Source organism: Tyto alba, unplaced genomic scaffold, assembly GCF_018691265.1.
Source record: "Tyto alba isolate M040663 unplaced genomic scaffold, T.alba_DEE_v4.0 Super-Scaffold_42, whole genome shotgun sequence".
NCBI lineage: Eukaryota > Metazoa > Chordata > Aves > Strigiformes > Tytonidae > Tyto > Tyto alba.
Genome location: NW_024881318.1, coordinates 23,616,976 through 23,630,616, shown reverse-complemented (window position 1 = coordinate 23,630,616; position 13,641 = coordinate 23,616,976). Strand labels below are relative to the sequence as shown.

The 13,641-nt window shown below is 41.1% G+C and overlaps 1 protein-coding gene across 9 annotated transcripts in view; it reads right to left on the bottom strand.

Moving 5' to 3' along the window:
* GPBP1 (GC-rich promoter binding protein 1) overlaps window positions 1-10,252 on the bottom strand; it is a 38,501-nt gene extending 28,249 nt beyond the window's left edge. Inside the window, exons 1-3 of one of the 9 annotated variants that reach the window (XM_042804433.1) lie at window positions 10,193-10,252; window positions 8,268-9,292; window positions 7,459-7,526 (exon numbers count right to left, since the gene is read on the bottom strand). The gene's annotated coding sequence lies outside the window, so the exon portion shown is untranslated. Of the gene's footprint in view, window positions 1-1,535; window positions 1,849-7,458; window positions 7,527-8,267; window positions 9,293-9,584; window positions 9,943-10,192 lie in introns of those variants that run through there. The other 8 variants (XM_042804438.1, XM_042804439.1, XM_042804432.1 and 5 more) reach the window with 8 other exon arrangements.
* Window positions 10,253-13,641: the final 3,389 nt, after the last annotated feature.

Sequence of the window (13,641 nt, the reverse complement as noted above, 5' to 3'; positions counted from 1 at the left end):
AATCTCTGTACTGGATGCGTAAGGGGACATGAAAGCCCACAGAAGGAAAGAGGGAAGAAATTTTCTGGGATATTGCAAGGGCAGAGAGCAGAGCAATCAGATGTAAGCAAAGCATTCTGAATTCTAGTTCCATATTTTGTGAGACTGTTTTTATCATTTGGTTTAAGTAACTCTAACTAGAGGAAGTGCATTTAGTATCACATTTTTAACATATTTAACCATAAACACTATAATAATTTTGCAACTCATAAGAATTAAGTGTAAAAACACATAATCCTTTTATTTTCCCAGGTCCACACCCATTGAAAATTATAGGAGGAATGTCTCAACAACACATCTCTTAAATTGATCACAGGGTTATGAACTTTAAGCATCACTTTGTCACAAAGTATTGCTGTGTGTAACATCCTTCCAAGACCAGACTGTCTACTCCTGTCCCAACAGTCTGGAGTCCCATCAATAGCATTAACAAAGATAGTGTCTCCTTCATGGGTTTCATCTTCCCAGAATGCTACATGAGAAAAATACAAATTTGATGGCTTTACTTTAAATCTGAAAAGTATCTTCTGACAAATTAAAATATAACATGCAGAGCATGTTCTGAAAGACTGAGAATCAATTCATACTTCCCTAGAAGATCAAAAAGAGTATCAGCCCCTCTCCATAGGAAAGATGCTCCAACCCCTTAATCACCTTTGTGGTCCTTTTACTGAATTCACTCTACGAAGTCTATACCTTTCTTGTACCAGGGAGCCTGTAACAGGACACAGTGCTCCACATGTGGCCTCACCAGTGCTGAGTAGAGGAGAAAGATGAACTCTCCTCGACCTGCTGGCAACACTCTTCCTAATGTAGTCCAGGGAGATATTGGCCTCATTTGTTATGAGGATGCACTGCTAGATCATGGTTGGCTTGTTGTCCAACAGGACACCCAGGTCCTTCTCTGCAGAGCTGCTTACCAGCTAGTCAGCCTCCAGCAGGTACTGGCGTAAGCAGCTACAACTCCCCAGAGGCACGACTTTGCATTTTCCCTTTGCTGAACTTCATGAGGTTCCTCTGTCCAGTTCTCCATCCTGTCCAGGTTCCTCTAAATGGCAGCACAAACATCTAGTGGATCAGCCACTCCGTCCCATTTTGTACCACCTGCAAACATGCTGAGGGTAAACTCTGCTCCACTGTCCAGGATTTCAATGAAGATGTTAAACAGTACAGGTTCCAGTACTGAACCCTGGGTCACAACAATAATGGCTCACTCCAAATGGCCGTTGTGTCACTAATCACAACCCTGATGAGCAGAGCCTTACCATTCAGCCAGTTTTTGATATACCTCATCATTCACTTCTCTATACATGCTTTGTCAGCCTCTCTATAAGGATGTCAAGGAAGACAATGTCAAAAGCCTTACTGAAGTCAAGATAAACACCATCCATTGCTCTCTGTTCATCTACCAAGCTAGTCACCTCTTTGCAGAAGGCTATTAGCTTGGTTAAGCATGATTTTCCTTTCATAAAGCCATCATGACTGCTCCCACTCACCTTCCTGTCCTTCATGTGCTTGGAAATGGTTTCCAGGATTAGTTGCTGTAACACCTTCCCATGGACTGAAGTGAGGCTGACCAGTCTGTAGTTCCCCGGACCCTCCTTCTTACCCTTCCTGATGACAGGATTGACATTTGCTTTCTTCTAGTACTCAAGAGCCTCTCCCAATGACAGTAAGATCTCTCTAAGATAAGAAGGAATGGCCTTGCAATGACATCACCTAGCTCCCTCTGCACTTACCACAGCATCCTGTCAAGCCCCATGGATTTACGTATACCTTATTTAAGTGTTCCCTAACCTGATCCTTTCCTCACCAAGAGTGGAAGAAAAAAGCACAGCAGAACTTCTAGATGACAAGGACATGAGATCAGAGACTGTCTCCGCCCAATTTAAGGGCATGTTGTTTAACTCGTCTAACCAGTATTTAGCTGGCAGAGGAGAGACAGTCCCACTGGTATTAAAGAGATCCAACTTCTGGGAGGCCTCTTCAAGTATACAAAATAAAAATATTTCCCTATCCCAGAAAGCTGTTTTCAAAATTTAAGGCAGGTTTCATTATCATTGGCAAGATACATTTGGTAATGCTATTTGTCTGGACTACCAGAATAAATAAAAACAGCTGTGCTTTTTCACAGTGTCCTAGCATGAATAAACGGATAAAAACGGTGACATCACTACAATAAGGAAAAGGCTGGACAGTATAATAGTAAAATAGTAAGAACACCTACAATCTAAAAACTTAATTTACTAAAAGATTGCATGTTTTTAGCCTTCTTATGGATTTACCATATTAATGAATATATCCAATTTAAATGGAGCTGACCAAAATTTTATAGGAAAAACAAATTCTAAAATAATGCTATAAATTAGGAAAAAAAAAAAAAACAGCTGAACCCATCTCACCAGAAGCTATAGTCAAGAAAAAAACAGTTTTGTGTTTTCAGCTTCTATACTTCTCATGCTCTGTGGACAGCCTTTATTATTTTACAGGATGCAGTTTCTGTGACACTGGGTATTTCAGAGATTGTCAGAAGACAAAATAAAAGACAATATAAACTATATTATAAACTATAAATTAGGAATACTCAAAGCTTGTGAGTGAAGCAGCAGTTATCAACAGGGGAAAAAAAAAAGGAAGCTCGGAGCCATGAATTCACAAAGTTAGAAGGGAGATACGAATTCAAATTTCTTGAAGCTCACTAAAGACCAGTTTAGAAATACAGTCTGTTGATTTGCACAGAGAAACCCACAAACAGAATACATGTTAAAAGCATGTGGATATATTCACAGTTTTCAAGAAAGTCTAAAACTATCACGAATCCATATCTAAGTGGCACATACCTATGATCTTTTACCTAATGCCTCACAGACTATCATTAAGTACAGCACATCACAAACTGCATGTGGGAACCTTACCTTCATCTCTCAGCTACACACTTGTTTGACAATCTATCTCATCATGTCACCATAATTTTTAGTTTAAGATTTATAAATGGGGTAAAAAGAAGCTTGTAAGCCATCAGAATTAAAATACGTTATAGCATTATGACAGCAGAAAAAATGAAAAGGTTATATATTATTCAGTGTCTCAAGTTTGTTGCTACTGTTGCTGCTTTGCTTCCTTGGTAATGAGCTACAGCAAATACACCAAATCGTTGAAGGCAAATGAAGCTTATATATCAATTTCAGAGGGCTCCAAGAAGCCAGACTTTATGACATCTTAGAATAGCATGACCATATAACAAGAAGGGAAAGAAGTCACAATTTTCTAGGAGGGAATTAAAACTGAATATTTACTATCAGAGACATACCAAACACAAACTGTACTGTACTTTTTTTTTTTTTTTTTTAATTCCTGAAGAAGCAGCAGCAGCAGCAAAGTCCTCACTAAAACAGAGAAATTCTGGAATAACCAAGCTACAGAATAAATTGACCCTTCAGTTCTCTCATCTCCAGCCAGTTTCAAGTGTTTATTTCACCAACTTAGCACCAGCCATAGAAAACCTACAAAGTTTTACTCTGAATTAGGCAAAGAAACTATATGCACAAGTCCTAACCATCTGACTATGCGGACCCTCTTCTTCATAAACGAAAGCATTCCAGATTTTTTCTCAAACTCATCAGGTCTTTAAAACAACCCACTCCAATAAAAGTTTTTCCTACCGCCCGAAAACACATTTTCTTTTAAACAAAAAATTTCTTGTGATAACAGATCCTTCCCTGTTATCTCTAGTCCAAGTAGTGCTAATTTGAAGTTGGTAAGTAGTGGCATTTAAATACGTTTAAACCCTACACATCTCAACTTTCACTCCCCTTTTAAAGACACAGCTTATTAGAGATCTTCCTTACTCTGTGACTCATTTAGTTTGAACAATGCAAAATACGCTAATTTCAAGGTATTCTGCTATCCAAAATCTGCACATTAATAAACCAGAAAATAATATTCAAACCCTAACATAAGCTTTACAGAGTTTTTGAAAATGGAAGCATTTCTACTGATCATAGATTGCTGCAAAAGCATTACAACTACTTGAACTAAAGATTATTTATATTTTTCCTTTATTTTTTCTCCATGTAAATGCACATCCACAACAAAAGAATAAGCTTAACTCTTCATAATCAACCTTTTAACACTTTGAAGAGAAAACGTGTATGTTGCTCCCTGCTACCTATCAGTGTAGAAGTTAGTTTACAAATACATAATTTACAAACAAGATTAAGTTTGGATATGATAATTCTCTCAAGTTCTTTGGTTCTCTTAACCTTACTGTCAAAGCCTATCACCTCCAATAAAATGAAAGGGAGCTGAAACTTTAAAGGTCTTCTCTCCCACTGGTTCAACAGACATTAAAAAGTCCTGAACAATTCAGCCGAAGCCTCTTCTTTCTCGACTGTGCTACTGCAGAGCAAGTAAAATCTCCAGTTTTAGTCTCGCTGTCCCCACCATCCAATACAGAACTGTTCTGATGGGTATTCTAAAGAAGAATGAAAGAAGATACCCATACATTTTTTTAACTTACCTTCTTGCCTCATCTTTTTAAAAGAAGCATGACAACTAAGGCTTCCTGCAGAACACTGAGGAAGGAGCATGATCCTGTCAAATCTGAACACTTTCAGGAAACTTATGACATGCCTAAGTATGAGAAGCGTATGGAGTCAAACTGTAATGATCAATTTTTTAATCACTGAAAGCAAACACATTCTCTAATACAGCCACAGCCCTAAAACCTAGCTTTACAGCTCCTTAGCAGAAAGACCTAAGGAAAACCCACCTTCATTTCTATTTAGGGCTGAAGTTCATTATGTGAGGATGAATCAACTAAAGCACGCTTTGTTCTGCATGAGGATCTAGAACCTCAGCAGGCTTGGGTGTACACTGCAGTTTTAGAAATCCCAACCACTGCTGTTTATCATATGGTCCCCTTCCTATACATGGATATGGTTCACAACAGGGTTTACATCACCCCTGAGAATCAAGTATTATCGTCACAACAATCAAAAAACCCATCTTTTAGGAAATGTTTTAAAACAGCCAAAGTTAATGGGATCTTTGAATAATTCATCATCACTTTTATTAGAAAAAGTTCTTCCTTCTTGCACTGTACCAAAATGCAAATTTTACAAAGCAAGCCATTATGTAACATGGAATAACTTCATATTTGAAGGTAAACTACAACCACGTTACTTCTGCTCAAAACCCTACATGCTTGCAGTACCCTTTAGCAGAAATCTAGATAAACGCTAATCTCTTGCCTTTTGCAAGGTTCAAAGTCCAAAAGCTGAAGTGTTAGTGCCCTAACATCACCATCCTGTTCAGCATACATTATGTAACAAAATCATCAGGAATTCTTTTGCACTTTGGAGTCTTCTCAAGGATCTGAAGAAAAAGCAGTTGAAAAAAGTAGCAGTTTCAACATACCCTGAGCATATAAAGCAGAAAAACAACTTTGTGTATTTCATTTGTTTGCCTGGCTATGTTTACCCAAAATATAAAAGTTGCTTGTGGAACAGTTGATAGCACCACATAGGGCACCATCATCAGTTACTACTGCTCAAATACACACAGTAACAAAAACCAAAACAAAAAGCTTGTCAAGTCTCATTCACGTTTGCTCATAATAAGGTCTGCAAATAGTTCTCCTTGCAGGGCAGAATTTATTCCTCATACTAAAAAATAAGTAAAAGCAACTTCTCAGAAGTTGCTGATAAACTATCACTGTGTCACTGTTTTATCCACATATTTTATACAGAAGAATCTCATTAAAGTAAAAAAAAAAAAAAAAAAAAAAAAACAAAAAAAAAAAAAACAGGGACTGTAAAGTACATTAACTTGTAGAGTACTAACAAAGCTAAATATCTACACAATTTCTCTACATCATTTTACAGATGTAATTCCACTTAAAAATTTGCTGCAAGTTTAAACTCTGCTTACTCTTAAAAGCGTCCACCAACAGTTTTTTTCAGAGCAGAAAAGCCTATACCATTCAAGCCAATTTCTCAGTACAAATATACACAATTTTAGGATTCTACCAGAATAGATGCCTCAGTAAAAGAGCCAAGCTGCTGACAGTTATTCCAGTAAAAAAGTTATGTTTACACCAAGGCTTAAAATACAAGCTCTTCGGGGCAAGGACCTTATCTTCATAGCTGTCTGCAAACTACCTAACAGACTGTCAGCATTACGCAAATAAAAACCTGAAGAAGGAATTAAAGTGGACCAGCATTCTAGGCACCTTCTCCTCAACTGGCCTCACCCAAGTACGAATTTTGCTTAGGGTACAAGGGCACAGCTGTAAAACATGCCTGAATCCTTATCAAATACATATGCATACTAATAAGAACAACTGCACTTCCCAAGTGCAAACACAGTGAAAAGAAAAACCTACCAGCAAACAGAGATATAAAGACATAGCTAATTTAAAGCTAAAAAGCAAACTCTTCAAAACATCTGGAAAGGAAAGAGTCCAAATAAGGATGTCACCCAAAATAATTAGTGGGTGATGCAGCTCCTTGATTTCAGTGACAGCCTCTTGTCAAGAGGTAGAAATATCTCACATCACCAGAACTTAATAGCTTGAAAAAAAAAGAGACATAACACTTTCTCAGAGTTAAGAAGCAAGTACTTGTATTACTATTGCTTATGACCATACAATAGACAAAAATCAAATGAAATGGCCACTCATGCCTGAACTCCTTCCATTTACCAAACGCTTTCAAACAAAACACAGATTAATCCAACTAAAGGAATGAGGAAGATCATTCTTCTCTGTTGGTCTGGTCCCTTCACACATGGCTCAGTTCATTCAGTCAATCTCCAGCCAAACCCAGACTAGAAGAGCCACAAACCACAGCCACAAGAGATTACAGAAACAGCATTCTATTTAGGCTTCAGAGTTTCCACGTTTTCAAAACAACAAAACTGAGATATAAGTTAAAATAACAAAACAGCAAGGCTATCCAAAGCAAGCAAAATAGTGAAGCCAGATCAACCTTTAGATATTGACAACACACAGAATCGAACTACTTCAGTGAGCCTGAGAGTTTCAATAAATTAGATGCCAAGTCTTTCATTTGTGGTCAAATATCAAGTTACAGAGGGAAAAAAACACTGTAAGTAATCTTTAGATACAGTTTCACATGCTTTACTTTCTCCACAAGGCTTTAATACAAGCTATCTCCTCAAACATCTTTACATTGCCTTGGGAGAAAACCTTTTCCTTTTTATTAGCTCACTACTACTAATACTTCAGTACTGCAAAAGCTCTGAACAGTTTTTTAAAAGGTGGTGACTGAAGTAAATACGTCACTTTTACCAGACACTCAGTTTACAGTGTACCCAATAATGCTTTAATTGTTTAAAGCTTTATAAATAATCAAGGTGTGCTAGGGAGGAGAGAACTTTAATAAAATTACCACTGACTTTTGAATTAAGTTGTTCTGTCCATCTTAATTTTCTTTGAGGCAGAAGCAATTCAGCTGAATGCAAACCTACAAAAAATTATTGTAAACATTAATTTCAACATTTAAACTATACCTATCTTCAGAAACATTTACACTTTCAGAGGAAGGGGACAGCAAGACATCTGAAACTAATGTGTAAAATTAATTAGTTCACCACTAGATTTTGTTTTCAATCCTTCCAAAAACGTGGAGGTTTTTGGTAATGTTATACTTCCAGACCTGTCAGACTCATTCATTCCCATTACAGAACAGGAAATTACTCTGAACTCAACCTTAAAATATCAACACTTTAAAAAGCTAGTTTGCACAGGCAGTAAATTAGTTTTTGGTAAAAAATACCTCCCTTCCGTAAGGGACCAAGAACAGTGGTAGGAAATTAAAAGGGTAAGATTAAGGCATGAAGGCCATCCTGCAGACTTGTTCAATAAGTATAATACCTCACTGTTGAGATTACAATATTAACGTGAAGGCTAAACTAGCTACAGATTCAGTCTAGATGTATCTATTTTTTAATCTCTCCCAAAAAAAAAAAAAAAAAAAAAAATCACACTCCTACCTACACGTTTCTCCTTGTACATGTATTCTTCAAACTGTTAAGGAATTATTCCATTGATTTTTAAGAACAGCAAGTAAAAGTTAGATTCTGCAAGGTCATTTCAACGTTCTCAAAAAAAAACAACCACCTCCACGCAGTAAACATTACCGGTTTAACCATTCTACTGATGTTTATTCACGTGTATACTGATTTATGAACACTACATCACTTACCTAATCCAAGAGGACCGCACAAGGTGTTAGCGCTGTGTGATTTATATTTTTCCAGTTTGTTTTCCTTGAGGTAATATCCCCAGTTCTTGTTGATACTACATTCGTAGCTGTCTGACATAGATTTGACCCCACAGAAATCAGCTACCCATCCTTCTTGCTTACAGATTCCACAAAGGTACTTCCAAAATTTGCCAAATCTGTCTTAAAAAGATTTTATCTCTGTTTCTTCTCTTGTCTATTCCATGTACATGTCACTGTAAGAAGCATCAGCTCCAGACGAAATAAATACACTTCTTACACCACAAACTGTGAAGCCAAAAATCCAAATTTCACATCTGAACTGTGAAATATTTCCTAGCTTCGGGTAACAGAAGCACTTGTAAACAACAGCTATCTGGATACATCCATATTGCTTATTGGCAACAACATTTTTCTACAAAAATATTAAATAAAATATAAAAGAAAAAATAATAAACAAACATCTATTAGATTCTTCATTTAGAAAACAGGTCTCGCTGCAAAATGACAGAAGGCTATGTCATAAAATCTAAAAAATAAGATAAGGGGAAAAAAATCTGCCATGAAACTTTTCAGCAATGTCTACACAGTGACTCAGGCTGCATTTAACCCGGAGCCAGTTAACAAAACTGGTTATGCCTATGACTCAAGACAGAATGTTGCCTAGAAAAAAAAAGTACCTAAAAGCAAAACAGCATTTTGGCAGCTGAAGTATTCAGAACTTGATAAATTTAGCCATGTATCCATATCATGTCGACAAAAGCATCCAAGGGTGAAGGTGCTCAGTGCTGCTAGAAAGAAAAAGCTGACAACTTCAAACTTCCAATTCACTTCTCAGAAGGCTCTTCAGGATGAAGCTCTTGGACTGATAATCCCAGAAGACTGCCCGATATTTCCCCCTTTTCACAAGAAGTAGCTGCGGCAGGTCGGTTTCCACCTTTTTTCCTCCCTACCAGCTAAAGCAAAAGGCTGCAAACATCCAGGACTCCTTCTGTAATCCAAACCGCCTACAGTAAAAAGAACCAGAGCAATCAATTTTCCCTTCTGAAATCTGAACCGGCGTTAGACAAACACATGAATCTTAAAAAGCAAGCACACATGCAGCCAGGGAGCCCAACCCGAGTGCAGGAGCCTCGGTTAAACCTTCGCCCACATCCCGGAGAACGCAGCCTATCAGCGAAAACGTCCTCCTGCCTCTCATTCAAGAAAAAAAAAAATAAAATAAATAAAAGGGCATTTCTCATTTTATTGGGAAATATGAACGGGTCTGCAGAAACCGCCCGGGAGGGAGGCGCTGACCTGGGCCAGGGACACCGAGCGGAAGCGTGTCAGGCGCCGGCGGCGCGGCGGGAGGCGCCGGGGGAAGCCCCAGCACGCCCCGGGGGAAGCCTCGCCGCCCCGGGGCCGCCCGGTGCGCGGGCAGAGCCGCAGCTCCCCCGCGACCACCAGCCGCGCGGCGCGGCGCGGCGGCCGCCGCCGGGAAGGGAGAGTTCCGCCGGGCCGCGCTGGGCGCTCGCCCCGCCCGCCTGCCCGGGGCCGCGCCGCCGCCGCCGCCCCACCGAGGGGACGCGGGGGCGGCTCCCGATGCCCTCCTCGAGGGCGGGCCCGGCCGCGTGGCGGGGGAGGGAGCGCGCGGCGCCCCGCACGCCAGCGCCCGCCCCGGCCTCGGCGACCCCCGCCCGCCGCCGCCGGACCGACCCCGGGGGGGCGGGGGGTGAGGTGCCCCGGGCACGGCGGCGGCGGCCGCCCCCCTTCCCCTTCCCCTTCCTCCTCCTCCTCCTCCTCCTCCCCTTCCTTCTCCTCCTCCTCCTCCTCCTCCTTCTCCTCCCCCCCGCGAGCCGCGAGGGCCACGGGCGCGAGAGCGCCGCACGCGCACACCCCCCGCGCGCGCACGCACGCACACACACCCCCCTCGCCTCGCTCCCAAAATGGCGCCTCTCCGAGCCGCAATGCCCTGCGCGCCCCAGCCTCGCGAGAGCCGCCGCGCGACACCCCCGCGGGAGCTCGGGGGCGGGGCTTCCCGGGCACGGCCGTCGGGAAGACCCCGCCCCCCGCCCCCGCCGGCGGGAGTCCCTCTGCCGTGACGTCACGGAACCATCCCGAACGTTCCGCGCGGAGCGGCGGGGGAATCCCCAGCGCGCGCGCCCCGCCCCCCCGCCCCGCCCGCAGGAGTTCCCGGCGCCGCCGTAATTAACCGCGCAGCGGCGCAGCCCAGCCCCTACAGGTACCGGCGCTGAGGCCCCGAAACCCGGCCCCGAAACCCGGCCCCCGCCCTCTGGCGCGGCCCCGGCCCCGGCGAAGCGCAGGGCCCCGGCGAAGCGCAGGGCCCCCGCCGCACCGGCAGCGGGGTTAAAGCGCGGCGCCGGCGGGGCCTGAGGCGAGCGAAAGGGCCGGGAGCCGCCATTTAAGCGAACGACAGCAACAAAAACCGGCGTGTTCACCGAATCGGCAGGAATAGCTCCCATGCGCAAGCACGCGAGTAGAAATGCGCTTCATGTACGTGCAGCCGTTCCGTGAGCGAGTCTTTGAAAGAAACACGACGGAATTGTTGCAACCTGGGAACTAAATGTCACAAATAACCTTTTGCAACTTCGAATTCTCATTTCCAATGCAAGTCAAATTGTTTTGAAATCAATTAGGTGAAAAACAAAATACACAAAGTTATGTTTAAATATAATCAGGGTACTGGCAAGTGTTTTTAAAGCCTGCATTCGATTCTGGATTTTCTTTAAACGGCAGTTTCATCTGCAAGATCTAAATTATCGTAGGAACTGAAATTATGCGCCAGATTTTTTACAAAAGTGGCTCGAAGCCCTGACAGTAGGATTTTTTTCATATATTTGACATCATGTATGTATATATGCCTGCAAAGTAACTCATTTTCATCATTTGAAAAAATTACTAGAAAGCAACAAGTACTGGGAAAAAAACACTAATAATCAACAACTGAAAAAAATAGTAGAAAAATATGTAAGAGTTTCATCTTTAAAAACCTGACAGAAGCTCTGAAACTGCTATGGTGGCATTAACCTTTAGCTCAACTCCAAGTAATCGACCCCAGTTCCAGTGTCTAACAGCAAAGGTGTTTTTCTAGGCTCCCACCATAGTCTTGACAGCATTGCAATCTCCTTTCTCTACCTCACCCTTGAAATTATTTGTCCTTTTATTAACCTTGATCTGTGCTGTAGAAGCGAGGCTTCGCAGGCAGGGTGGCAGCACATACCCTGTGTCCCTCGGTTATTCCCCCAGCCTGTGCAGGAAAGGCAGAGCCACCACGGAGCCAACTCTGACGAGCCTATGTACGATCACTGGGACCATAGGACCAAAACTGCCTGCACTCTCAAGCTTCATTATTAAAATAGTTTTCAAAATAGTAATTTATAACCTACATATTAAGCAATTTCACCTGTATCAGACATAAGCAGCAGTAGTAGCTAGAAGCTAAAGGGTTTGCTCAATCAGAAGTTGTCAAAAACATCTCAGGACTTCAGGACTCGCTGTGCTGCACAGTTCTGACACATGTAATGCCAATGAAGCTCTGGCCAAAGGGATCATATACAAGTCCCAAGGCAACATACACAACCCTAAAATATAATGGTTAAAGTATCTAGGAAAACAAGAGGTCAACCCAAGGCAACGTGAAAACAAAGTGTATAGAGTCAATAAAGCATCCCCAGGCCACCTTGAGAATACACATTTAAGGCTATGTTAATGATCTGAAAAGACCTTTCAATTCCTTTGAGTGACTTATGGCTAAAGCCTTCCCACTGCACAGCTATTCTGAGCTTCTTTGCAATACATTGTATACCATGCGTATCAAAAGAGAAACACAGTAAGTAGCAGAAGAGTATCAATTTATCCATATCAGTCCTTAACAGGTTTCTGTTTGTGTTGCTTCAAATATGATCCTTCTATTTCCTCTCGTTACAATAAACCACATCAATTTTAGTAACCACAGGAAAAGCTGTGATAGCCAGTGGGGAAATTAAAGTAGTAATGGGAAATGGATTTGATTTGTATCTCTTAATGGTCTCGTAAAAGAAGGTATAATGCCATTTCCACTTCATGAAAAGCAAAGCTTTGACCCAGCAAACAGGTGAAGTGATGTCCTTACCTTACTGAGATCAGTGGCAAACCTCACACTGAATTCAAATCAAGAGCCCCTCTCTTTTAATGTACTTTGGTTTACATGTCACAAGCATTCAAGCAGTTCCAGCAAAGTCAACAGTCAACAGGATGTTCTTAGCGTGCAAGGATTAGTTTAAAAGAATTAATTTGCAAGCCTGCTGGCATGTGAATTTGGTTTGTGAAGAGGTTTCTGCCATGCACAGCCAAACTATACCAGCTGGTTCTCCTGGTATACACAGAGTTTGTACCAGTAAAGCAATGCTTCTACTAACACAGGTTGTTTTGCTTGTGTGGGAAGTAATTAAACTACACTGATAAAACCATATGTATTCCATTACTGATGAAGAAATCCTAGCATAAGCATAGTCATGGCGTGTCATGAAGAACAAGAGGAAAGAGAGAAGATTGCCAGAATGACAAACTTGTAAAGAAATATAGCATTTTTTGGTTGTAAAACATGTTATTTGATCTTCTGAACTCAAACTGTACCTGGATCTTCAGAAGTATATAGAGCACAAAAGAGGGTGAGAGCATTAAAGGGATTGATATGTAACAGAAACAACTTCTGAAACTACGTAAGCTGAGGAGAACATGTCTGCTTTGGAAAACTGCTATAGGAGGTTATGGTGACATTTGCATTGGAAATTAATATGGTGGGTGAAGATATATCCATATGAACGGTTCTCTTTTGTTAAGCAAACTTGGAGAAGTAGGCCAAGATTTTTGCTGCAGATGCTCACACATGTTTTTAAAAGTCCTTTCAATGAACCATGATATAAGCAAAGGGTAACTTGTGGAATTTAGAAAACAGATTAAATTTAATAACAAGCTACGAATGACTGTTTCTGAATGAATGAGGTACCTCGGGGTAGTCTGATGAAGAGAGAAGAAAAACACATTTAACACTTTCATCCAAATTGACTATTCCAAATACTATACATAATTTAAGGTTCTGTCTGGTGTACATCAGACTACACACTGAGATAACTGAAGAGATAGCTCATTCCATATTCTGGGGATGTCTACATCAGTATATGAAAGCATTTAATAAATACAGTGAAATAAAAAATGTGGGAAATACTAAGGTATAAGAAATAAAACCAGAAACATTTAACTCCCACTAAATACTAACCACCCATATTTAAACACAAGTCTGAGAATTTATTTTAGTATGAAAAATGTATAATGAATTTAAAATTAAATTATTTACTGCACAAGGTTGGACGAT